Below are 25,116 nucleotides of genomic sequence, written 5' to 3' on the forward strand. Positions count from 1 at the left end.
AGTCCTTCCCCCCTCCCTGCACCCCACCCTAGTGCTCTGCCTCTCCTAAGGGAGATCAAGAGGCAAGACCAACAGATGGTTTGTCAAGTGTTAAAGGCCAGATCAGTGCCAATGCTTTAAACTCCCCCGAGACAACTCGGGAAAACACCACAACTATGTTACCGCGTGCCAGGCCCTTGACCTACCCATGGCCACACCGGCTCGCTTCGGAAGCACCCTGGAGACAAAGTGGGGAATGCGTGGCTCCGAGAGAATTGCTAACGTGGCTCCCAGGGAGCAAGAAACGTCCTGGAAGTTGCCCATTTCATCTTGTAAAATCTCTGCCAGTTTTTCATTCTCCTCCATAATCATCTCAGTGTTTTTCATATAAAAGGAATGCATTGTCCCCAAATAGCTGAATAATAAAACTGAGCATCAGAAAGGTCTGCCATGTGGTATCCCCCGTCTTTGTGTAACTTCCACCACACACCACAGTGTGGGAGTCACGGACACACATTCCTTCTTGCCCTCACGGCATCCACAACTGTAGGTGTTCTCGTGTGCTTTGCAGATGAAGCATCTGAGGCTCCAGTGGGTCCTAGGTCCCTGTAAGATGCAGCACCAGGACCCAAATGCAGAGCCTTTCCACCGTGTATGCACCTGAAAGACAGATGCCCCTCCCAGAAATGTGACGTGGACTGCAGAGGCCCTTGTGGGGCTGGAGAGGAGCCATGAAGGGAAGGCAGACTTCTGGAGGAGCTGGGCCCCGAGCTGGGGCACTGCAGACAAAATGCAAAAGGGGGCACGAGTAAGGCCACAGGGCAGAGAGGGAGGTGTCCTGGCTGGAACCACAGGGAGGGGACAGAGCAGAGAGGAGAGAGGGAGAGAGCTGGAGAGGCTGTGGGCCCAAAATCCGGAGGGCAGGACCGTGGGGCCTGGGCTGGGCTGCCTGTCTCTCCTCGGGGGTGCAGTGCTACTCCATAGGGTTTGTCCAAGAGCTGCCCTTGACAACCAGTGACAACACAGTGCCCATCTCCCAGAGGCACTGGGATCCCTTCTTGCTACCTCTCTCTGCTAGGGACTTTGCTTTCTTTTCTCCCAATGTGCTGTGTCATTGATCCTCTCAGTAATGCTGAGGGCTGAGCAAGGCCCTTCTGCCTTTAGGAGGAGGACCAGTCCCTGAGCCTCCAGGGACTGGTCCTTGCCATGATGACACCCCCCCGATCCCAATGCTGGGATTAATACCTCCATACACCCCTGTGAAGGAGGCTGGTCAAGGATGCTATGTCCTCTGACAGGTGAGAAACTGTCCACCTGCAAAGGTGGGGGCCTGGAAAGTTGAAGAGTCTGGCTTATTGTTTAAGAGAACTGGCTTTGTATACAAAGGACGAATGTTTGATACCACTTACACGAGGATACCCAGAACAGGCAAATTCATGGAGACACAAAGTAGATTAGAGGCTACCAGGAGCTGGGGGCAGGGGCATTTGAGGAGTTAATGCTTAATGGTCACAGAGCATTCGTTTGGGTGGGTGGAGAAGATGTTCGAAACAGTGGCGATGGTTGCACAGCCTTGTGAGTTTAACGAATACAGCTGAACCGTGCGCTCAGATGGCTACATAGCAACTTTCATGTGGTATGTATTTTACCACAATTAAAAAAAAATATTCTCAGACAAAGAGGTAACTAGTCCAAAAATATGGGAAAACGTACCACGCAGGTGTGCCTGGCAGGCATGCCATAGACCTGGCTGTGAACCCGGGCCTCACGAGGTGTTGGCTCTGTGTCCTTGAGCAAGCTCCTCACTTCCCTTCTCCTAAGTTTCCCCACCTGAGAAACGAGGTGTTGTGAGGGTGCAATGGGGTGCTGTCCATGCACCTGACACAGCCCGAGAGGAGGAGCCTACATGGTCACGATCATCGCATTCGTAATTATAAGCAGCTCAAGTTCACAGACTTAGGGAGGCGACTCATGCTGGCTGGGGCCCAGGGCTTTTATTTCGAGGTCAATCTTGGGAGCAGCAGCAGGGTGCAGAAGCAGGGAGAGGGCCGAGGGGTGGGGCTCGGAAAGCTCACGGTGCCACAGGCATAGAGAGGCGGATTTTGTCTCCTAAGGTGTCCTGGCTGATTAAGCAAGAACTGACATCCCGATAAGGTTACAGTTTGGGGATTTGATTCCTGAAGGGTTGGGTCCCTGTGCTAGCTTGCTCCCTGAATGTGCACAGGCCACAGAAGTGGGCAACGGCACAGGGCAACATGTCCATCCTTGGGCACACCTTGTTTTCTCTAAAGCACAGCCAAACTGGAGTGTTCGCCCCAACAACATGAGTAACTGAGCAACTGGTAACTTTTTGCTCTGGGCAGCGCGGTTCAGAGCTGGAGGCCAACAGGAGACAGGGTGCTCTCTGCTCTGAATTGCTGTGTGGCCTTGCACAAGAGCCTTCCCCTTGCTGGTCCACGTCCTCCTCTATGCAATGGAGGGTTGATGAATGTCCACCGGGGATGCTGGGACTTTGTGACCTTACTGGTTTGTAGGTCCCATGTCTTCAAATAGGTTGATACCATCACTGATCAGCAACGGGGTTATGGATTGTCTTGGTTGGAGATTTCTAAGCAGCAACATAGCCCTGCCCCTTTATCACCTGGATGTCTGTTTATTCATCTGTAAAACACAGACGATCAACAATCCCAGTTTCGGGTCAGGTAGGGGTCATGACGAGGACTTAGTGAGTTAATACATGTAAAGTCATTTGCGTAGTGTGTCGTGGAGTAGGTGCTTAATAATGTCTGGAGCTCCTTCCGTGGGAAGAGCACTGTGCTGGGCTTCCTGAGATCCAGACAAAACCAAAGCCCATTCTCTGCATTCAAGGGCTTATTGTCCTTTGCCGAGTGACCCAAGCCGGACCCTCAGGAAAGACTAGCCAGTGAGAAAGTACTCGATCCGTGTGCACGAGTGTAAACGTGGGAGGGGTCAGAAGAGGAGGAGGAGAACACATCACTGGGGCCTGGGTGGGCAGAGAGAACAAGAGAGGAAAATTCTAGTTGGCGAGGTGGGTATGTACACGTGCTGTGTACATGTATGTGTTTGCCCAGAGAGCATGCACAGCGTGTCGTACCCCAGAACGGTTGTGTGACCTGCGGCTGCGAGCGGGACTGCGCCTGCGGCGAGCACAGGAGCGAGCCCTTGTGCGTAACCCAGGGTGTGAGTAATTAAATTATTTCAAAAGCCCTTTTGGTATTTCACGAGGGTCATGCCCCTGGCCGTGGGCTTGAATACAGCTGCAGCAGGTTTCAATAAAATCAATTAATTTAATTTGATTTGGTTTTATGTACTTGGAGCCGTGCCTCTTGAACTCAGTATGAAAATTATTGCAGAATAAAAATGCATATTAGTCCTCAAGCCCAGTGTCCTTGGACTCTCTTCAGGGAGCCCGCAGGCTGATCACAACAGCAAACAACCCTGGCCTGGCAGGAGCCACTGCTGCCCGCTGCGCTGTCCTCTGTCCCACGGGTCACCCCTGCAGGGTTTATGGAGGCCGGTGGGCTATTTGTATGGTTCTCTCTCCTTCCTGGGGAGCACTTTCTTACCTGGTGGTGAAGCAAATGTGTTTCCATTTTGCTTTCATGAAAGGAGCTCCGAGAGGTTCCAACTGGCCTTGTCACGGGCTTACTGGGGTCTTTTGTTGGGTTTGTTGTTAACTAAACTAAGTGGAGGCAATAGGCTGCCCCGCTGCCCCTGAAGGGACGTGTGAACTTGGACAAAGCCCCTGACCCACTGGGCTGTTGCTTCCTCGTCTCTAAGAGAGCGGGCTGGACACCTGCCTGCAAGGCTCCTTCCAGCTCAGAGTCATATGTTGCATGGGACAGCTGGTCCTCTTCCTGTCCCACCCGGGGGTGGGGACCCATCTCCTTCACTAAAGAGGGCTCTGGGTCAGTTCACAGAGTGGTTGATGGGACCGAGCCCTGTACCTCCACGGGGGAGTGGCTTCTCCCCACATTCCTACAGGTCAGACAAGGATTACTTTCAAGAAGGGCGGAGGGGTGCCGCTCAGGGGGCCCTGAAAGCATCCCCAACGCTGTTATTTTATAGACGAGGGAACCCAGTTCCAGAGTCAGCCAGGGCTGCAGGCAGGGACTGTGTGCAGCCACAGGCACAGCCATTTATAAAGGGTGGAGAGTTTACTCAGCCTCATTTTCCAACTCTCCTTCTCTTCCTTTTCCGCCTGTCGGGGTGGGAGAGAGATGGCCAAACCAGCTTTGGAGCCTCCCAGTAAAGTGGGTGCTGACATCAGTCACTCAGGAGCACCCACGTCCCCTTTCAAGCTCCGTGGCTGCCCCCTTGACCCCGGAAGGAGAGGGCGGGGTGGGGGCGCCACTCCCCACCGAGGCCTGAGAGTCACCCTCAGCAGTCCGTTCACTCTCATGGATGCTAAGGCCATGCCGCCGCCCACCGCCCTCCTCCTGACCGGCTCGTGGAACTGAGCGTTGATCACTTGAGTTAGTGATGGTGTCTTCCCGTGTCTTATCCCCGCAGAGCACCCACGCAGCAGAAAGGGAGTCTGTCCTCTCCTCCCCATCCTGTCGCTCTCCCACGCCTCTCGGTCACTGGGAGGCACCTATGCCGTGCTGAGAACTGCCCTGGACACTGTCCCACGTTGCCTCATTGGATGCCTGCACTGTCCCTGCAGAGTGGGCGTTACTGTCACCATTTGACTGGTGGGGGGCCTATACTCAGAGAGGAGAGAGAACTTTTTCAAGGTCACACAGCTACTAACTGACAGGGCTGGGATTCAAACCCATCTCGCTCCCAAGACTCTCGCACCACACCACGCGGCCTCCCTTGCACGTAGTAGGTGCTTCACAGACCTTTCATGGCCGATGGAACTATACTTGCCAAATAGCAAATCCCCCCAGAGATAAATATTTAATGTATATTAATTAATTATATTAATATATTAATATATGTCTATATAAGTAATTAGGCAATACATTGTTGTTATTTAGGTAATATATAATTAGTTATATAAGTATTACATTATATATGAAAACAAATAATGAGTAATATAGTTAATAATTCCTATTATAATGAAGCACCTATTATGTGCCAGGTAACGACATTCACAACATGCCGCGCAGTGGGCACTTTATTACCTCCATTTTACAGCTGCAACTACTGAGGCAGGAAGAAGTGACCTGCCCACAGTCACCCAGAACAGGAGCGAGCTGCGCTTCAGCCTAGCCCTGGCAGCGAGACCCCCAGCCCCTAGCCCACAAGACCTCCGAGTGAAGCGGGGTCCTCTGCCTGCGGCTCTCCTAGGTTCCAGGAAGAAAGTGCCGCCTCGGAGAGGAGGGCTGGGGGCGGCGGGGGTGGTACTTGCGCTCAGGGACGCGGCAGCTGGCACTGCCCTTCACCCAGCTGATAGCTGCAGCCTGGCTGGCTGCCTACCTGGCCCACGTCCGGCCCTGGCACAAAGCCTTGCCTGGGGGTGGGAGGTGGGGGAGGAGGTCGGGCTCTGCGTTCTCCCTTCTGTTCTCCCCTCGTGGCCCTCAGCCCGTCTCCCGGGTCAGTGCAGTTCCCGCCTGGGCTGGCGCCGGCCTCCCCAGCTTTAACCGCCCGCAGGGGAGGTGGGCGGCCGGTGCGGAGTCGGGCTGAGGCAGTGTGAGAATGCGGAGGAGAGGCCGGGAGAAACCGGCTGGGGCCCAGACAGGGGCTCGGGAGTACAGACGGGTGGGGTCCCTGCGAGCACAGGGGTCAGGGGCGCCGGGATGCCCCAGAGGAGGGCGATGGCCGCGGAGAAGGAGTGAGTGTGGGACACCCGGAGAGAGGGGCGAGCACCCGGGGAGAGGGCAGAACAAGGCGGGACAGGATGAGACTCTGGGGCACAGCTTGGGAGAGGGCGCAGGGGTAAGGGGGCTGCGCCTGTGGTCGGGGTGGGGCGGCTGTGGTTACATCATGTTCCTGATTCTGCTTTCTCAGGAATCAGGCCAGGGGGCTGGCCGAGAGGGAGAGGTGGGCGAACCAGTCTGAACCGGCCGGGCAACTCGAGGGGCGTGGGCCCAGCAAACTGGGGGCTGCCCAGCACCCTTCACCCTCACCACCCTCGGGAATTTTTTTCGAATCCGCCCCGGTGGTTTTTACAGTGCCCCGTCCCCATCCTGGCCCCACCCTCTCCCCGACTTGCCTTCCTTTCCCTCCCCCTCCCTAGGCTCCTCGGAGGAATAGGCTGGCCGAAGGGAGGCACTAAGCTCCAGCCCTCTGTTCTCCCACTCCCGCCCCTCGTGGAGAATTCAAATCCTGTGCATGCCTCCCCTTTCTCTTTCCCTGCGCCCGCCCAGCCCCTTTCCCCCAGGCCCTCTGGGCTTGGCGAAGGAGCTGAGTGAATCAGCCCCAGAGGCCCTCCTTCCCCCACAACACCCTTAAGGGGCCTTTCAGGGTCCCCATTCTCCTCCAGTCTTTGGGGCCCCATGCCCACAGGCTGCCAGGCCCCTGCTGGTAGGGAAGGAAGACCCACCCTCTGTGTCCGCATTATGCACGGATTCCAGCAGTGGAACAATTTCCACCCTCCCAAGTAGTTGCTCTCAGATGTGGAATTCCAAAGGCAGGACACCAGATTGGGGGGAGGGGCATATATGGGGCAGGGGAGGCCTTTCAGGGACCCCTCTGATCACCGGAGAAGGCCACCACAGTCCCCTGAGACCCTCCAGTGCCCTGTCCCTTGTCTTTCTCCCTGTGGCCAATTAAACTTCCCCTTCATCCCCAAGGCTAGAGTTCTCATATTACCAGGTAGCAAAGCAGAAGTCCTCCCTGTGGCAACGGAGAGCTGCGTGGGGCTGAGCTTGTAGCTTTTACAAGCGTGGAGCCCTGTGATCAAGATCGCCGCTATCTGTACGGGGCTGTTACCCAGTAGGTGCAATAACAGGTACCGTCAGTCCAGTCCTGGGCTTCACACACTGAGGCCTTTGAGACCCAGAGAGGGGCGTGACCTGCCCAGGGTCACACAGCTTGTTAGTGGTGGAGTGGGAACTCGAACCCACCTCCTAGCACCCTTTGCAGTGTGCGTTAGTGTTCCGGTAGCTGTGTGAGGACCTTGCTTAGCACCTGCACCGCACACAGCAGACACCGGGTAAATATCGGTGAGGTGAATGCACCCTCAACGGTGAAACTGGAGAAATACATCATTTGGTAGAAGTAAGACTCCCACCCCACCCCCACAGGCTTGGAGCTCTAGACCCTGCCTACAGAGTCTGCTAGTGAAATGCTTTTCTGGCCAACAGTCACCACCATTAGGAGCCTGGCATCAGCTTTGGTCACTTCAAGCCCAGTCATTGTGCCCAAGGAGACTGTGGGTCTAGAGGTAGGTCTGAGCCAAATTGGCAGCTCCAGGTCGAGTGATTAATGCTGGGACTCTTCCATTCATTGCCCTCCGCCAATATCCGAGCAGGTTGCAAAAGACTGAAGCATGTCTGTTCCTGCAGAGGTTCTTGTCATCCTGGGGCCCTGCCAGGCATTGTGTTAGGAGACCAGAGGCCCCTGTTGCAGGCTCTGGGCTGCCCGGGGCTCTGGGGTCCTGCCTGCTGGACCCGGCTGTTCGTAAGCCCTGCTGTGGCACCCGGGGCTGCAAGAGGAAAAACGGGAGAAATTCAAGTCAGGCAGTCTACTAGTATCGGTTTTAATAAGTATCAGGAGGGGAAGTAGGCTGAAGTGAGTGATTAAAACAATTCTTTTGGTTATAGTAGAAGCTCATGAACTTGGATCTTAGCGATTTGGAATTTAGGATAGTTGAGCTCATCTGTAGTAAAGTTCACCTTTGCACTGTCTGTGAACCCAGAGCCCGATGAATAAATTAACAGTGCACACGTGACTTAGAATGGGAAGAAAGGTGCATGCGTGAGACTTTCTTATGATGACAAATTTTGACCAGAAGCAGGTCAGCTCCATTCACCTTGGTAAGCATTTTATTTACAAACATTTATGGGGCATTTCTTATGTGCCAGGCCCTGGGCTAAGCCTTCTATGTGCACTAATTTTTTTTGGATCCTCATGAGAACCCTATGAGGTAGGAATTATTCTTCCCATTTTACAGACATGAAAACTGAGGCTGCTAATTGGAAGACTGCCAGGATTCACACCAGGCCAGTTTGCCTCTAGGGTTTGTGCCCTTAAACACCACATGTTCACTATTTTCTGTGTTAGGACAGGGGGGATAGGACAGCAAAAAATAAAAAGGGACCGGCCAAGGCCTCTGCCCCTCCGGATGTTTTGATATGGTCAACACAGGGCCTGGCATATAGTAGGTGCTCAATAAGTGAATTAATTAGTTAAGCAATGGTGAGAACATGGGTTGAACTCCTTGAGGGCAGAAGTGGGTTTGAGTTTTTCTGTGTCCCCAGTGTTTGTGCAGGAAGTGAGGGCGGGTGAGGTCAGTGAGTCTAGGCTGGGCATTTCCCAGATGAGGAGACTGGCCCATGAGAGGGAAGGGGTGAGGCTACGGGGCTTCTTCGCCTGCCGCTCGCTCCGTGCGGTAGCCTGACACCCAGGGGTGAGCTGCAGAAGGCTGTGCCTGCAGTCTTCACCTTGGCCTCTCCTGGCCATCCTCCACCTTTGGAGTCTACCCTCTTCTCTTCCCACCGGAGCAGGGCAAAGCACATGGGGACACTTGCTCTGTGTGTGTGTTGAATGAACAAACACCCCTCCCCCCTGCCAAGTCAATAATGCAAACCAAGAGAGTCTTGCAGAAGAGGGCCCTGGAGCCAGGAGAAGGCAGGCCCCCCAGCAGCCATCGGGAATTCTGCAGCTCTGGCTCCAGAATGCTTCCCCCGAACTCACAGATGGCAGAGTTGAAAAGGGCTTTTCAAGTTCATTACCCCCTCTCCACCGCCCGGCGCTCTCTGTTTTACTGATGAGAACAGTGAGGACCTGGAAAGAAGCAGTACCACCCACCCAAGGACACGCAGCCCCTTTGCTGCAGAGCTGGGGCTAGAAGCAGGACACATGCCTTGCACTTCAGGGGACTCTGCTACTAAGTGCTCGGGCTCCTGGCTTTGGGGAAACAGGGCTCAGTTCCGTGGCCGTCCCGGGGCCTGTTAGGGCCAGCATTAGGAGAAAGCCAGCCAGCACTGGTTTGCCTGACACTTTTGCAGCCCTCCCCAAGGGTATACCACCCGTCATTTCTGATGGGTGCCCTTGGCAGCAACTGACACAGATCCACCAAAGCAAAGAAAAGGAGGAGGAGGAGGGCCAGAGCTAGGGGCTGGTATTTGCTCCTGGTGGGAACCTGGACATACTGAATCTGTCTGCTCATCCGGCCCAGATAGCATCTCGTTCCTGCTTGGCACTGCGCTGTCCAGCCTGTGTGTTCTTCCTTGGCACAGTCCTCGAAGGGAGAGGAAGTGCCCCTGTCCCCAGGGCACTGGGGAAGGTTGCCAGGTGCCTGCTCCCCACGTAGTCCCCTGCCGCTCTAGCCCCTCTCCACCCCCTAGTGACACCTCTGGCTGACGCTGAATGGGCCGGAATTTCTCCCAGAGGATGGGGCACAGCCTCGGGATGTTGCCATTGGTAGGGTTTGGTCTGCGGGCTGCAGAGGAGGGCTGTGAGCTGGGAGTTCATGTGTTTAACACGCTTGTGTGACACTTTAATATGTGTCAGGGACTGTTCTGAGCACTTGACAAGTCCTGGCTTAGGTGATATTTGTATACCGATAGCTTTTACGGATGAGGAAACTGAAGCAGAGGGCCAAGGGACCTGCCGGGGGTCACACAGCGAGGGGAGGGCAGAGCCTCAGTTCTGGGCAGCCTTTCTGCTGGGACAACAGATTCTTGCCATTTGGACAGATAATTTAACCCACCCGATCTCAGTTGCCTCATCTATCAAATGGGGATAATATCAACCCTGCATTAACCTGTCACATAGCAACTTAGAGAAATGTGAAGGGCTCTACAGGAAAGCAGGGCTGGTTCCTAGCTGCTCTGTCCCAGCTGAGGCTGATTCACCCCCTGATTGCTCACTACAACCCCTGCCCCACCCCCCCACCCCGCTCCCGCCGCCGGGGGCCATCAGCAGGTCCTGTCAACAACGGCCTTGTGGGACCAGTGATTTCCCAAAGAAAATGCTGGATCCCCTCTGCCCACAGTGACTTTCCCATATTCAATCCCAAACCAAACATATTGTCTAGATGTTATTGAAATGGTGTTTCTATTATTATGATTGATATTTATGATTCTTGCTGCTAATGCCCTCGTTTGTTGAAAAGCGCTTCCTGGTGAGCACAGCGGAGGCCAAAGGCCACGTGGGGGCCGCCAGCGGAGGCCCCAAGCCCTGCTCACCTGGCTTTGGCGGCCCCTTTGCCCCGCCCCCTTCGCAATCACACCGTGCCCATTTCCGGCCACTAGTTCACTTTTCGGAGAGTCCCAGCCTGTGTTCAGAAGGCGTGTTATTCGACAGCCAACTCACAAGGCTGAGGAAGCCCTCTGAGTGACAGGCAGGGGCAGCGCCCGCCCACCTGCGTCTGGAGAGAGCCCTGGAGGGGCCCCTCGCCCCTTCCCCAACCCTGCCCCCTCCTCCCCACACTCCAGAGTCTTTCCCACAGCAGGGAACAGATGTTTTCTGGGGAGCACTTAAACTTTGCTTTGAAATGTGTATTTCTTGCTACTCCTAAGTACCTTCATTTTCGCCATGGAAGCCAGGAAAGGAAGAAGGGGTGATGTGGCCACTGGGCGGGCGAGCTCAGAGCTCAGAAGGCGTTGCAGGGCCCCTCCTCCAGCCTTGGGACGGTGCTTGGTGTTCTTAAGAACGCCTGCAGAGTTCGCCTTGACCAGCTGAAACCTGGTGGGCACATCAGCCCACGGAACAATGAGTAATGTTTAATTCATTACAGGGACAGCAAGACGGTAAAATGATAAACCTTTTGTGCCCTGTACTTTCTGAGTGCTTTCTTTTACACACAGATTTAACTTGATCCTCACAAAGATCCTACAAGGCAAGGTTTGCCTGTTGACTGATGCCTGGAGAGGGAAACGAGAAGTCCTGGAGAAAAAGAAAGCGGGGCCCCGGAGGCTAGTGTGTCTCTCCTGCCCTTGACTGCTGGGCATGTTGATAGCACACCCGCAGCCGTGCTGGATAAGCGCATAGCTCTTGCCAGGGTCTGCTTTGGGTGCTGAACTTAAGCCTGACTCTGTCTTCTCCGTACTTTTCCCTTGCCTCATTTTTCTTTCTTATTTTTTATGTATGTTTATCTTGCATTGTAGGCACGTTCATAAAGTAGTTCAAATCCTCCTGGAGTAAGAGAGGTTATAAATGCACACGCTCCTACACCCAGGATGCCGTTGTTAATCATCTCACAAGCTCCCCTGTGGAGGAGGTATCTGCGTTGGCCGGCAGCTTCTTTTGTAACCATGGACACACCTGTTCCCTGGGGGGCGGCGGGGGGAGGGGAAGCCAGGGTGTAGGTCTGTGGGGGCTCCAGGGGAGCCTGCAGCACTGACGGGCTGAGTGCGCTTCTGTTTCCAAGCCTGTTGGAGTCACACAGCTCCATCTGAGACAGGGGAGACATTCAAGCCAGGCTTTTCTGGTGCAGCTCCGTTTGCACCAAACCAGTGGTTCTCGGCCTTGGCAGGGGAGCAACACCTGGCACCTAGGAGTACCCCCTCCCCCCACCAAAATGAAAGAAATCATTTAAAGTTTCACAGAAATAAAGTCCGCATAACGTAGTAAAAGGATACTGGAGGTACCAGGGAACCTCATTTCTGTGCGTACTTCCTCCATCTGGGGCGCAGGCAAGGAACCTGAGAGTAAAAGAAGACAGCTTCCAGCCGCCCAAAGGAAGTCACTGAACGCACGCACTAACGCCTGTTCCCGGGATCACTGGCACTCGGGGGCCTATTTGCTCTTGTTTTACACACAATTCTAGTGTATTTGGTTTTCTGGTGTCACGCCTGTGTGAGACCATGTGGAATGCCTGAGAATACAGGGCAGAGGGCTGCTGGTGCAGATGCAGTTCTGTATCAGCTCTCACTCTCTCTCCTCACATCCGGGGCTCCAGGGCAGCCCTGGCTGACGCCGGCCACTGTATGGCGAGGGTTGCTCTGACTGGCTGTTACGCAGGCTTCTCTAGATCGTTTGAGCAATTCACAGAAAGAGACCAGGACGTAAGCATCCAGAAGTGACTGTGTGTCTCAGAGGGTTATCTTGCTTAATCTGAGTACACAGAGGCCAGCCAGAGAGGCGCTGGCAGGTAAGACTTGAAATGAGGTGGCGAGAAGTACAGGGTTGGGGGACAGGGCCAGATTGTCCCGAAAGGCTCGCCATAAAATGGCCAGTGTGGAAAACAGGGTAAAAGAGTTGCCTTTATAATAGAATCATAAACACATAACTTTTTTTCAGTGTGCATATACTTTCAAAATCAAGAAACACAATGCGTTGTTTTCTAAAATGAAAGGAAATACTAGACCCCAGAGGCCTGCAGAAGCAGGAGAGGGAACCCTCTAAGAGCCCAACAGGGTGGATTTGGGGGACACCTTGGAAGAAGCTGGGGGGCTGCTCTGGCTTCCGGGACAGTCACTAGCCACAGTGTCCTGGGGCTTCTGCTCTCCCTGGACAAGCTCGGTCCCCACCCTGCCCCAGAGGACAGACCCAGGGCCCTGAGTGCGGAGCGCCGCCCCATCCCGTGTGGAGAGCGTCTCCCTGGGCCGTCCCCGAGGCTCACCGGGTCTTTCATAAGGGGCTCCTGTCACCCCTGTCAGAGCCAGATCTCCCACAGACAGTGTCCTCCTGCCTCAACTGACCTCCTGGCTGTTCAGATGGACTCCTGACCCCTGGTCATGCCTGCTTGTTAGGAGCCCAGGGGCAAGGCCGCACGTCTGGTGCCGACATGCCTGGACCTGACCCCTGCTTGCTCACTTTGAACGCTGGCTGCCTTCTCTGCCCCAAGGGCCTCTCAGACTCTGAGTCCAGCTTTGGCCTCTGGGCTTGACAAGACTTGCACAGTCCTCCCCTTCCCTTCAGGTTTTCCCAGCCATGACCCTGAGCCACCACTGTGACCCTGTCCACCCCCACCATCCTAGCCCCACCTTAGGGGCTGACTATACCTCTTGTCTCCTGCGTCGCATGCCCTCCAAGCTCTACAGCTTCCAAAATCAAGGCCAAAACCCAAGAGGGAAGAGTTAAAAGGGCCACTGACTTTAATCAAAGACTCATGCCCACCTGCACCAGAACCTCACAAGAACACTCGAGGCTTTGGCCCCAACTTCTACAGTCAAATTCCAAAAAGACATGGGTCATACCTCTGATTGTGCCCGAGTGAGTGACTCCGGGTGGACTGAGTCACAGCGCAGTGGCCAGTGGCCAGTCTCCCCTTTCTACAGCTTGTGAAGTTGAAGGTCTAGATCAGGATCATTCATCAACACATTGTGCTCCTGACAAGCAGTCCATGCTGTGTCTGTGTTTCATCCTCCCTCCCTCCTCCTCCCCTCCTCCCTCCTCCCCTCCTTCCTTTCTTTCTTCTTTCCTCCCTTCTTCCCCTTCCCTCCCTACCTTCTTCCCTTTCTTCTTCCTTTCTTTCTTCCTCCCTCCCTTCCTTCCCTTCCTTCTGTCCTGTTTTCTTTCTTTACTTCCTTCCTTTCTTTCTTTCCAGTTGACCATGACATTGAGCTCCCTGGACCCCAAATATTAGGTGGCCCCAACAAGGAATTCAGGCCCTTGTCCTCTATGCCCTGCATTATCTGGCAAGAGGCAGAAAGCAGAAAGCGTGGGTGCAGTCCAGCCCCCTTCCACCCCCTGACTGACCTCGGCAGCTTATCTAAATCCCCTTGGACCTCGGTGCTCCATCTGTAAATGGACACACTGATACCTTGGGGGCTTGTGAGGGTGAAATTTTTTAAATGTCTGCAAAGCCTTTTGTATATTGTCTGACTCATATTAGATGCTCAATAATGGGAAGTATTCCCATAACTATTCCTACTATTGTTTTTACACAAAGGTAGATAATAAGCCTGGTAATTCAAGCATATTCACTAAACTGTCCCTTCCAAGGCAAAGAGAACAGGAGGGCTAAGATATTCCAGGTCCAGCCCTTGTACGGGAGACCAAGATGAAGCCGATTACTGACCACACGACGTGACTGCTCTCAAAGGCTCTGCCCAGCCTGGGCTGCAGAATCCAGTCCACCTGGCTTCCAGCACGGACCGTTCCTCTTAAGTGAAAGCCACTGGCTTCAGCGACGCCCCATCGCCGGGCTCCCATTTCCTCTCTTGTAGATGGGGAGGCGCAGCGCCGCCCAGAGCACCAGGGCTGCTGAGGAGTGACCAGGCGAGCACTTGGAAAGCACTTAGCACAGGGCCTGACGCCCGGTGCTTGAGAAGGGCTCCCTATGGTTATTTCCAAGGGTAATCCGTCTTACGCAAGAAACGGTGCTGGAGAAGTTGTGAAACCCAATCCCATCTTCCCACCAACTGATGTCGTCACTCCACGAAGGCTCTATCTTTGCCTCCGATCATCCTTGGAGGGCAACGCCGGAACACCTCAGCGCCGGGGGCACCGCCTCCTCCCGGCTCCGTCGGCTCCGTGTCACCCAGTGGAAGAGAAGAAGAAAAGCTAGGTGGCACGAATCGTGGTTCTTTATCTGGTTGCTACATGTAGATTTTATCTCTCTGTCTGTATCTATCCATTGTCTATCGGAGGACCACCTATAATTATTTCCTCTGTCCTTGCCGTGGGTAAAGCATATACACACACAACTCACACAATAAACAATTTATATTTCTAGGTGACTTTTATCTTCCATCTGAATGTTATTTTTTGAACTCCTGGGGGAGCGTGTCAGAAACGTTTTTGGAAATTCGATGAACACATGGGCTTGTCTCTCCAGAAAAAGGCACGCCACTCATACAACTTTACACACGATCTGGCTGGGAGTGTAAGGGTCCTCTGAGGCCCACCAAGGCACCCCGTGAAGGACCCTGCTGAAGCCGGAGCCCAGCTTTCCTGTGGGAACCGCCCAGGTCCCAGCAGCCGCAGATGCAGGTTAGGCACACACTCCAGGGTCCTTCCACAAGAAGTCCCCTGTCCTGCAGGCCAGGGCCCCAAACACCTTTCCCTGCACCCTTCCTCATGGGCACCCACTGCTCTGGCCAGTCTGGCTGGCCTCAGTCCCTCCCTTTGGCTGTCACTTCGCCTTTGTCCCACTGCGTCCCCACCCACTTAGCTACATCTAAACCATAGTTCAAGTGTGTAACGACCTCCTCTGAGCAACCAGAAGAGGGTTCAGAGAGTGTGTGGAGCTTGAGCAGAAAGCAGAGAGGCAGAAAAACAATGAAAAGCACTGAAATGTGAGCTCCTGGTGCAGCTGAAGTCAGGGCTGGCAGGGAGAGCGGGACAGAGAGAGGACGGTGCACCAGGCTCAATGTTCCCCTGCTGCCTGGTTGGCGATCGAGGAAGCCAGCAGCAGCAAACCTCCTTGGCTGGTGCACCAGAAATCCCCGGGGTTCGTGTCCCAGCTCCGGCACTGACCAAGTATGTCACTTCAGCCAGGTCGCAGTCCAGCCTCACTTTCCTTATCTTTAAACGAGGGTGGAAATGCTGGCAGCGCTGTAATAAAAACTGACACTCTTGAGCATTGCAGGTGTCAGCCCAAATGTTCAGCCTCTCTGGAAAATGCAACTTAGCACTCTATGTTGGGAGCCGTGAAAAGGCACAGACCCCTTTCATCTCTTTTCCGAGAACCTAATCAAAGGCAGTAATCCTTTAAAATGGAAGGGAAGCATGCAGAAGGGTGTTCCTCCCATCATTATCCGTAATATAGAAAGCCCCCAGTGTCCAGGAGCAGTGCGTGGTTACGTGTGTAATGGAGTGTCCACTCGCTGGTGTTCTGTGGCCACCGCCATTAAAAGTGGCTGATGCAGGGAAACATGCTTAGGTGCAATCCGGCAGCTGGAAAAACTCCTTTTGCTCCCCTTCCTGACCTGCCATCACACACCTGAAGGAAGGACCTAGGTCAGTGACAGTGGCTCTTCACAGCATAGACTCTCAACCAGGAGCCTCTACCCAGCAAGGCCAAACCAACCAATACCAGTCTCCACTGCTTCTGTGACATCAGCACACCTCCCCTAGGAAGTCGGTGAAAATGGAGATTTGGGGTTCAGATTCTGATTGAGTGGGCCTGAGGTGGGGCCCAGGAATCTGCATGGTAGCCAGCTTTGCAAGAGACTTTAGCGGAGGATTAGAAATCTGCAGTCGGAGAGAACACCACCACGCTTCAATCACTGCACCCCGTACGCCTGCACAGCACACAGTCCAGGCTGTTCCACCTCTTCTCTTCATCGGTGAGACCTCCAGTCTTCATCAAGGACTTCTCAGTTACTTTTGTGCTGGAACGCACCGCGAAGTGAGCCTGCTAACCACGCTGGGGAGATAGATGGCTCTTTAGTCTCTGCTTTGAGATGCTCCAAACCGCATCTTGCAGCCTCCAGCCAGGGCCTGGTCCACCTGTTTCACTGCGGTTATGGCGAACGGGTCTTACCCTCTGTCTCACTCTGGTTTCTCCTGCTTGATTTGAAGTCCCAGAGGTACTCTGAGCCACCTTATGCAGTTCCCAGGATTAAGACCGACTTGTAAAGGTGTATTCAGTATGGTCTGAGTTCAAGTCCTGGCTCCGAGCTTCCGTTCTCTAAGAGGGGGTAATAACGTACGGACTTGCAGGTGTCGAGGATTAAAAGAAATGATGCCTGTGAAGCTCTTGGCATAACTCTTGCAGCTATGCTAATTATGATTATTTTCCTGTCCTTGGGGGTTAGCAGTGAGTCTTCTCTTTGATGTGGTTTTTGTGGGAGGTCAAGTCCCTTGTTTTATTCTCCATGATGGCCATTCGGTTCTGCCCTGTTCCCCATCCACCCTACAAGCCTGACTTTGAACTTAGGGAAAACGCCAGCTTCAATGAGAAGGTCCCTGCCACCCTCACAACGTGGTGAGGTCGCTGTGCTGACTCTCCAGTCTGGCTGGTTTGTCTGGCCCGGGGAAAGGCTGGGGACCAGCCTCGCCATACTGAGTACCCCCTGCAATGGCACGCTGCCCATCAGGAGGGGTGAGGCCAGCCCCTGCAGGAGCAACTGGGGCCAGTTAGAGCAGGCACTGCTCTGGCAGGTCCCGGGGGCCTGTTTGCTGCTTTATCCAGCGGAGAAATGGTTGGCACACACCCTTTCCCCAGCTAGCAGTCAGCCCCCAGCCCATCTGCCACCCTGCTACTCACCGGTCCCCCTCACACAGGACACCCACACAGGCATGCCTGCACATACACACAGCGCACAGCCCCGCTGCACCTTCCCTGTCACTGTCACCAGGGAGATGTCAAACACCAGCAAGGGGACAACTGGGCACTTAGGAAGTATCTGCTATGCTCAAAAGATCCCAATAACCTGACTGGGGAGTAGGGCTCACATGTTTGCAGGGCCTCGGGAGGGGCCAGGCCAACATTCACAGCATTTACCGGGTGAACTTGGGTCAAGGTCAGAATGTGCAGCTAGCACAGCCTGGATGTCAGCTCCCCAGGCTCCCTGGGCCCGCAGGGCCCTGTCCTGAAGGTATCATTTAATATCAGTTGAGTTAGTTGTTTATCTCCGTTGAGGTTCTTAGTTGTTGTGGGTTGGTTTGTTTGTTTGTTTTCTGTGTATAAATGTCCCCTTAAAAACAAATTTTTCTAGAAGCACAGAGCTAAATTCTCCCCTCCCTTTGCAGGTCAGTCTAGGTGGCCATGCTAAGGAAGAGGGGCGGCTCTGGGAGCACTGGGTGAGGAGTCAGGTAGCCAGTAGGCCATGGGCATGTGACCCTGGGCAAGTCCCCTCCCTGCCCTCAACCCCGTGTCCTCACTCTATATGGGGATGGGACGGTGACTTGGCCTCTCCCTCTGGCTTATGGTAGGTTGGTGTCTGTTTATTGTCTTTCCCTTCCTGGAAGGTCACCCCATGAGCACCCAGAGATGGCGTTGTGTTTACCACTTCATAGCTAAAGCCTGGAGTAGTGGGGAGATGGGGGAAAGAAAGGCAATCAGCACATACCTGTGAAGGGAAGGGAAGGGGGAGGAAGGGAAGAGGGAACAGGAACAAGGGAAGGAAGGAGGATAGAACTGCCTCGCCTGTCCCTGGTTGGTAGTGCCCCTCTTCCCGGCCACTGCCCCCTGCCCTTGGCCTGGTCCTGGCTGAGCCGTTCCCTACCCCCAGGCTCCCAGCCTGCTCTGGTGGTGACAGGCTCAGTTGCTCAAAGCCCCAGCCGGGACTAGCTGAAGCTCTTGGCACCCTCCCTCCTCCCACTGTGGGTGCCTGACTGTGCTGTGCAAGATCATCTGAGAGGAGGGCGAGGCCCTGGCAGCCCCCGGGGCCCTCGGGCTGTGAGCAGAGGGCTGGGACCCTGCTCGCTCACCCTGTCTATTGTGCAGCCAGCCCAGCTCGGAGCTTCCCCCACGCCCCAGCCGGGCAGGGTGCTTTCCCTCACTTCCCCCACAGAGAACAATCCATGCACCCTGTGCTTAGCCGGCACCTCCCTCCGAGGTCAGGACAAGCTCTGGCTGGTCTCCCTGCACACCTGAGAAGGGGGAGGCGGCTCGAGGATCAAGGCCTCCCCTCTGGGCCTTCACCCTCCAGCTCCCACAGGACAGGTAGCCAGAGGCCAGCTGGCCACAGGACTCGGCTTCTCTGGATCACCTCTTGAAGAAATGGAGGAGTCTGGGCAAGGCGCTTGGCACGCTGCCAGTGGGTTCCAGCCGCCCGGGGCCCGCCCCGCTGAAGTATAGCGCCAGCAGTGTGTGGGGCGCCGGCCACTGACAGATTTGGAAGAGCTTGGCCACCATATAAAGGGTCGTTAACACCCTGCATAGGCTCATTTGGTAGCTCCTCTGCTGTCCATGCTCAGCTGCAATGGGTTATTATTTCAAATCTGCATTTTAATACATTTCGGTGAAACCTGATCTGCAGATCAAAGAGATAGGGCCTGGTGATTACAGTAAACTCCCCTGTGGCAACAGCACAAACAGAAGACTTCGTAACAGCGAGGGGTTGGCGCTAGAGGGCCTCAAAGGAAGGGGCTGGCATGCTCCTGAAGGGCCTCCTCTTCCTCCTGCTCTGGCCGAGTTTTCTCTTAGTTTTTCTCAAAATTTTATTAAACATTTGTTGAGCACCCAAGAAGTGCCCAGTGGGATGTCAGATGAAAACTGTGTTTCATGCAGTGTGAACTGTTGGCTCCAGTGAGAGAGAGAGAGGGACGGACAGACAGACAGACACTGAGACCAACTGCCCTCGACTGCGGTGATGCCACAGCCGTGAGCCTGTCTAACGTGGGGAGTTGAGGAGTGACCGCCCCGCTGTCTCCCAAATTTCCTCTAAGATGGAAAAGTTCCATAGACATATTTTTGCAATACATTTCATATATTAATATTCTCTTAAAATTATATATCTGTGTATATAAATTTTTGAAAGGATTAATCCCACTGGAGTTTTTCATCCTTAATTGCAAAGGTCTCCATTCTGCCACTCACTCACTTTTCGATCTGGCCCTCACTTCTCTCATCTGCAAAGTGGGAACACAAGCCCCTCCTTGGCCCTGTCTCAGACTGTCATGCAGGTCAACTGGGACGACAGGGTTAGAATGCCACTAAGGCACCGCAGGAAGAGAAGCCGACCTCACCGAGGGTGAGGCCTAGGTGTGCTGGGGGAGCCCGGCTGCCGGGGGTGGAAATCCTCAAAGGGAATTGGCCCTGCCTCGGGCTCGTGCTGGCCCTGTCCGAGGCAGGAGCCACTCCCTCCGGACCAGTTTCCATGCTGATGCGGCAGCAGGTGCTGGGGGAGGGGGGGGTGGCGCTGACCTTCGCTCAGGCCGCACAAGCTGGTTTTTCTAAAGAGTCAGCAGGACTGACCACAGAAGCGGAGCCTCCTCAAAGCCGTCTCAAGTGCATAATGGCCGGGATTCTCTTCCTGTTTGTTTAGTGGCACCTGCACCCTCTCAGAGAATGAAGGCCAACCTGCCTGCCGAGCAGCAGCAGCAGACCTGGCAGGACTCGTGGGCATCTCATCCGTGTTCCCGTTTACAGAGACTAAAGCGGGGGATCTGGGAGGGCAAGGGACTTCCCCGAGGACACACAGCCGACCAGTGTGAGAGCCAGGGTAGATCCACTCTTCTTACCTCCCAGATCAGGGGTTCTCTCTGCCCTGCACATATATGTCAGGGCCTGCTGTACACCAGGTGCACACAGTGGAAAAGATACATACACTGGGTCCCTGCCCACAAGCAGCCTGCCTTCCAGTGGGAGGGACAGTCAACAATAATTCAACATAATATTTTGTGTAGTTAAATAAAAGTGTGCAAATCACGTGAAGGTCTGAAATAGATAATGGGGAGGAAGGTCCCCAATTGACCTGTGGTGGTCAAGCAAGGCCTCTCTGAGGGGGTAACATTGCTGCGAGACCTGGTTGGGGTGGGGGCGAGCATGTCCAGTCGGTGAGTTTGAGCATGCGAAGTCCCACCACAGGAGGGAAGAGGAACTCCAAAGGTTTGCCAGGGCCTGGCAGTTTGGGGTGGGAGGCAGGGGTGAGTGTGCCGAGAGAAACAGGGATGTGGCTGTGCCTCGCAGGCCACGGCAACCCATCCAGGTGCACTCTGAGTGCCCTGTGACACAACCAAATGCCCATTTTAAGGAGATGACCTAGGCAGCCTTGTGGCTCTGGGCTGGAGGCACAGGACAGGAATGGAAGCAGGGGCCCGGTTAGGAGGTCCCTACCAAAGTCAAGGGCAAAGGGGGTAGCGGCTGGGTCTAGGGCACTGGTGGAGGAGGTGGCAGGAAAGGGGCGGATGGGAGATCTGTTTTGCAGAAAGTCTCCCAGATGAATGGATGGGCTGGGGTGGGGTGGGAAGGAGAGGGGCAGCGAGGGTGATGCCACGTTTCCGGCTTCAGTAACGCTCAAGCCCAGTCCTGTGTGTGGTCTCTACGGAGGACTTGCTCGAGCGCTTTACCGACGTCCAGCCTCCGTCTCGGCCTCTTCCTGGCTAATAGTAGCCTCTCAGCTCAGCAAGGGTCATCACGGGGCCTCTTTAGCAGGTGGAGAAACTGAGGCACACACCAGCAAAGTAAACTGCTTCGTAGAGAACCAATTGTAGAAACTAGACAAAGAGCCAGAGCTGAACCCCAAGGGTGGCCTTTGGGCACCGGCATCCCAAAGACCCACATGTCACATCCACTTCTATGATTTATCAAGCCATGTGACCTTGAACAAGTGGTAAGACCTCTCTGAGTCTGTTTCCTCATCAGTAAAAAGGGGAAATAAGATCACCCCCCTCATGGGGTGTTGGCAGGATTAAGTGAGGGGCGGACCCCCAGCAGGTACCAGTCATTTACTGTTTCTAGATCTCGTGGACCATCTCTGCACCCACCTCCTGATACTGGTGCACACAGGCACTGGGGGCATCTGCGCATGCTCTCGCTGACGCCGCCTGTGCGCCTGCGTCACGGCTGACGCCCAGGCGCCCCTGAGACTTCAGGTGAACACAGTAGCAGATCTCCCTGTGCCTCTGTTTGGCTTCTGAGCCAGGCCCGGCGGTTGCAGTGGGAGCTCCCATCCTTCCTGGAACAAGAGTGAGGTGCGGGCTTGGAGGCAGATGTGAAAAGCCAGGCGCCTGCAAACGGGCCTGTTTCCCAGTGTTCTGAGTGACCTGACCCCGGAAGGGGGGCGGGGCGGGAAGGAGAGCGGGGAGAGGAGGCTGAGTAAGAGGGAGGAGGCCAAAGAGGGCCCAGGAAGGGACCACATCCCAAAAGGAAATGCACAATAACAGATCTAGAGTCGGGCCTGCCCAGAGCCCTTTCTGTGGGTGGCTTTGAGAGCCTCTCCTTTATGACTCCTTTATGGTCCTGTTCCCAGGAGGCAGCTGGCACAGGGGTTGAGGGGCCAAGAATAGGGAGGTGAGGCCGGAGGGGTGGTGGGGCAGGGCTCCCCACCTTTCGCCCAGAGCCGTTCTGGAGGGTGTGTCCCAACAGGGCACACACACACAGTGATTAAGGGGAGGGAGGAATGACATTCACTGTCCACAGCAGGACCCAGCCAGTGGGCTGGACAGTGGCCAGCTCTCCCCAGGATCTTGGCTGCAATATCGTCAGCCTTGGCACCGCCCACTGGCCTACTCAGACACTCCTTCAGGTCCAGGGGCTGGAGCCCCACTAGGAGGGGCCGCCTGGGGGCAGGCGGGGCTGGGCACTGCAACTCTCCCCCACCCCTTCCTGCAGCTTCCCTCCTCCACCATCCCCTCCGCCCACGTCCAGCTCCAACTGGGTTGGAAAGGGGCGCTCCAATCCTCCCTCCCTCCTCAGCAGGCCTTGCTCTGCACACCCTCCGTTCAGCCGGAGGATGTATCCATAAACTGGTTCCGGCCTGTAGACCCCAGCCTGACGCTTTGTTCACTGCAAGAACACTCTAAACCAGGCTGCTGCCCCCTCCCCCTGGCTTCCCACCCCCCACCTCATGTGCCCTCCTAAGCTCACAGCAGCACACACTCCCAGGCCTGCATGGCCCACCTCCTGAAGCCCTCTCCTGCTGAGACTGCTCTGGGCTCCTTGGCTGCTCTGCACAGTGAGTGCCCTGTCCCTTTCTGGGCCCTGCCCCACACTGACCAGCCACCTGTGCTTCATCTCCCCACAAGACAGGAGGCTCTGAGGGCAGCACCCCACTGTACCTGCCCCACCCACCTCCACACAGGCCATGGAGGCGACCCCCTTGGTGCATAACAAACGCTTCTGGATTGACACTGGTTCCATCCACGTCATGTGTTGGCAGCTTGCCTACATGGTCTGGGATTGAAGTGTGGAGTTACACTTGATTAGCTACTTCATTAGTGACTTTGTGAACAAAGGGATTTGACTTTTCATTCTTTGGCTTGGGTGTTGTGGGAGTACGTGGGTTTGGATAAAAAGTTACGCAGCCATCCGATCTGGGAATCTGTCCACCTGTTCCAGCGCCTCCCCTCCTCCTGACCTTCAGTGCCGAATTCCCTGATGTAGCACCCCCTTCCCGCCCTCCCTGGCTCCAAGCCTCTCTGTCCCCTCACGATGCCATTCATGTCCCTCCCATCATCTCAAAGTGAGTCTGACAAACTCATTCTGGCCCCTTGTGGAGACGCCCCACCCCGGCCCCATGGGTAGGCACAGTGTCAAAATCAGAGGGAGACCCTCCCAGCCCTGCTGAAGCAATTCTGCCTGCTGGGCGCAGGCTCCGTGCAGGGCGTGCCCACGAAGGAGTGAATCACTAACACGGGGATTTCAGGCAGGGGGCACCTGTTGGAGGAGATAGTTCAGTCTGAACCACTGTCCTGGGGTTCTGCACATCAGAGCCCAGTCTTCGTCCTCCATAGACCTCTGGGGTTTACTGTTGGCTTTAGGGTGCTTTAAAGGTCATGGGCTGCCCCTGGAAGAGTGGCAGAGGCCACAGAGGGCCAGGCCTCTTAGTTGGTATGTGTGGATTCTCCGTGGCACAAGGGTCAGCGGGTCTCCAGGGAAGAATTCCCCGGGGCTCCGCCCCCACTTCTGAGGAGAGCCAGGTTAGGGACCGAGGAGTTAATGGTGGTTTCCCCCAGGTGAAGGTCAGGTTCAAGGGGGGGAGATCTGACAGCCGCTGGAGCCTCCTCTCTGGCAGTTTTCAGAGAGGGTGTGGGGGTGTTAAGGAACTGCTTGGGAGAGGGTGCTGGGCCACACCTCTCTGTGATTGGCGGTTGGCCCACCCCAAAAGTGAACTGCTGGATCTCCGGTTGGCATTTCTGAGTCAGTCTCAGAAGCAAGACAAAGCAAATGACAGCCTGTATGAGTTGTGTGTTGGGAGAGAAGTGCCAGAGCGGCCCCCACCCCCGCCTCAGGACCCCACCTGGGCCAAGCCCAGCTGAGCAGCCCCTTCCGGACAGGGGACAGGCCCCCGGTTCCTAGCGTCCCTCAGGCGCCTTCCTCTTTCTTATTTACCACTCCGATGCTTTCTGTGCGGTGCTTGATTTGGTTAAGTTACACTCACGACCCTTTAAGGGGAAAACATATAATTCTAGTAATTTTATTGGGCGCAGGTTTCAGGCAAATGGAAATAAAATTGCCTCTAAAAATAAAAGACACGCAGAATTGAATAAAACAATAATAATAAAAAGCCGCCGCTGATTTGAGCTAAGTGGCAAGGCATTTTGTGGAGCAGTAGAGGAAAATAAACGGAGAACCCTGGAGAAAAGGGGCGTTTGGGCAGGGGCGGTGGGGGGGGGGGGGGAGGATCTCCACCGCCACTACTTCCATTTCAGCTTTACCATTACGAAAGAGCTTAATTTGCCTATTATAAAGTGAGGCATAAAGCGCCACTGGTGAAATTGGTCCTTGTCCCGCGCTCGACAGTACAGGTGGACGAAAGGGGCTGCTTGCCAAATACTTCTGGTTGGAGGGAGGGGTCGGAGTGCTTTCTCAAAACCACTCCTGGAATGGCTTAACTCGCCCAGCACGAATCAATGACAACCTCCCGCCGGCTGCGGCAGGCTCCCCTGAGCAGCGCTGCCGCGTGGATTCCCAGCCCGGGACCCTGGCGGCGCTCCGGACGCGACCCGGGCACGAGCGCGGCGCCCCCGGGGCGGCCAGGTGGGTCTTCCGCGGCCTCGGCCGGGAGCGGGGTGCGAGCCAGGCCGCGGGGAGGGGGTGGGGAGGGAGCCTTTGCGGGCGTCGGGGAGAGCTCGCGCGGGCGCCCAGCGGCTGCGCCCCCACCTCCGGCGCTGCGGGCAGCCTCACCACCCGAGCGGGGACCCTTTGGCCCGGGGTGGCGGCAAGCACAGGCGCTCGCCGGGCGGCGTCTGCACGAAATTTCAAACCCGCGCCAGAGCTGGAGCTGAGCGCACCGGGGAACCCGGGGCTGGAGCCCCAGAGCTGATGGGAGGGCGTACGGCCGCGGCCGCGTACTTGCTAGCGAAATGCGAAAAAGAATCTGGAACTCTGCGTGAAGAAACTCTTTTCTCTTTCTCGTGGCCCGTGGCCCTCTCGGGCAGGCTTTTGGCGGTGGGGACGTGTGAGGCGCAGGCTCTCCCAAGGTAATGGTGGATATATGTTTTTAGTATATAAATCCCGCCGGCCCCCGACAAGCTTGGTCCTCTCTAGTATCGGATGCA

At 55.3% G+C, this 25,116-nt stretch overlaps 1 protein-coding gene across 2 annotated transcripts in view; it reads left to right on the plus strand.

Moving 5' to 3' along the window:
- Nucleotides 1-25,116, plus strand: part of ZBTB7C (zinc finger and BTB domain containing 7C) — a 298,354-nt gene that overhangs the window by 187,316 nt on the left and 85,922 nt on the right. The window contains exon 1 of one of the 2 annotated variants that reach the window (XM_028523523.2): nt 24,117-24,595. The exons of the other annotated variant lie outside the window; for it this stretch is intronic. The gene's annotated coding sequence lies outside the window, so the exon portion shown is untranslated. Of the gene's footprint in view, nt 1-24,116; nt 24,596-25,116 lie in introns of those variants that run through there. 2 annotated transcript variants of the gene reach the window in all.

The sequence above is a fragment of the Phyllostomus discolor genome, chromosome 9, assembly GCF_004126475.2.
Source record: "Phyllostomus discolor isolate MPI-MPIP mPhyDis1 chromosome 9, mPhyDis1.pri.v3, whole genome shotgun sequence".
Taxonomy (NCBI): Eukaryota; Metazoa; Chordata; class Mammalia; order Chiroptera; family Phyllostomidae; genus Phyllostomus; species Phyllostomus discolor.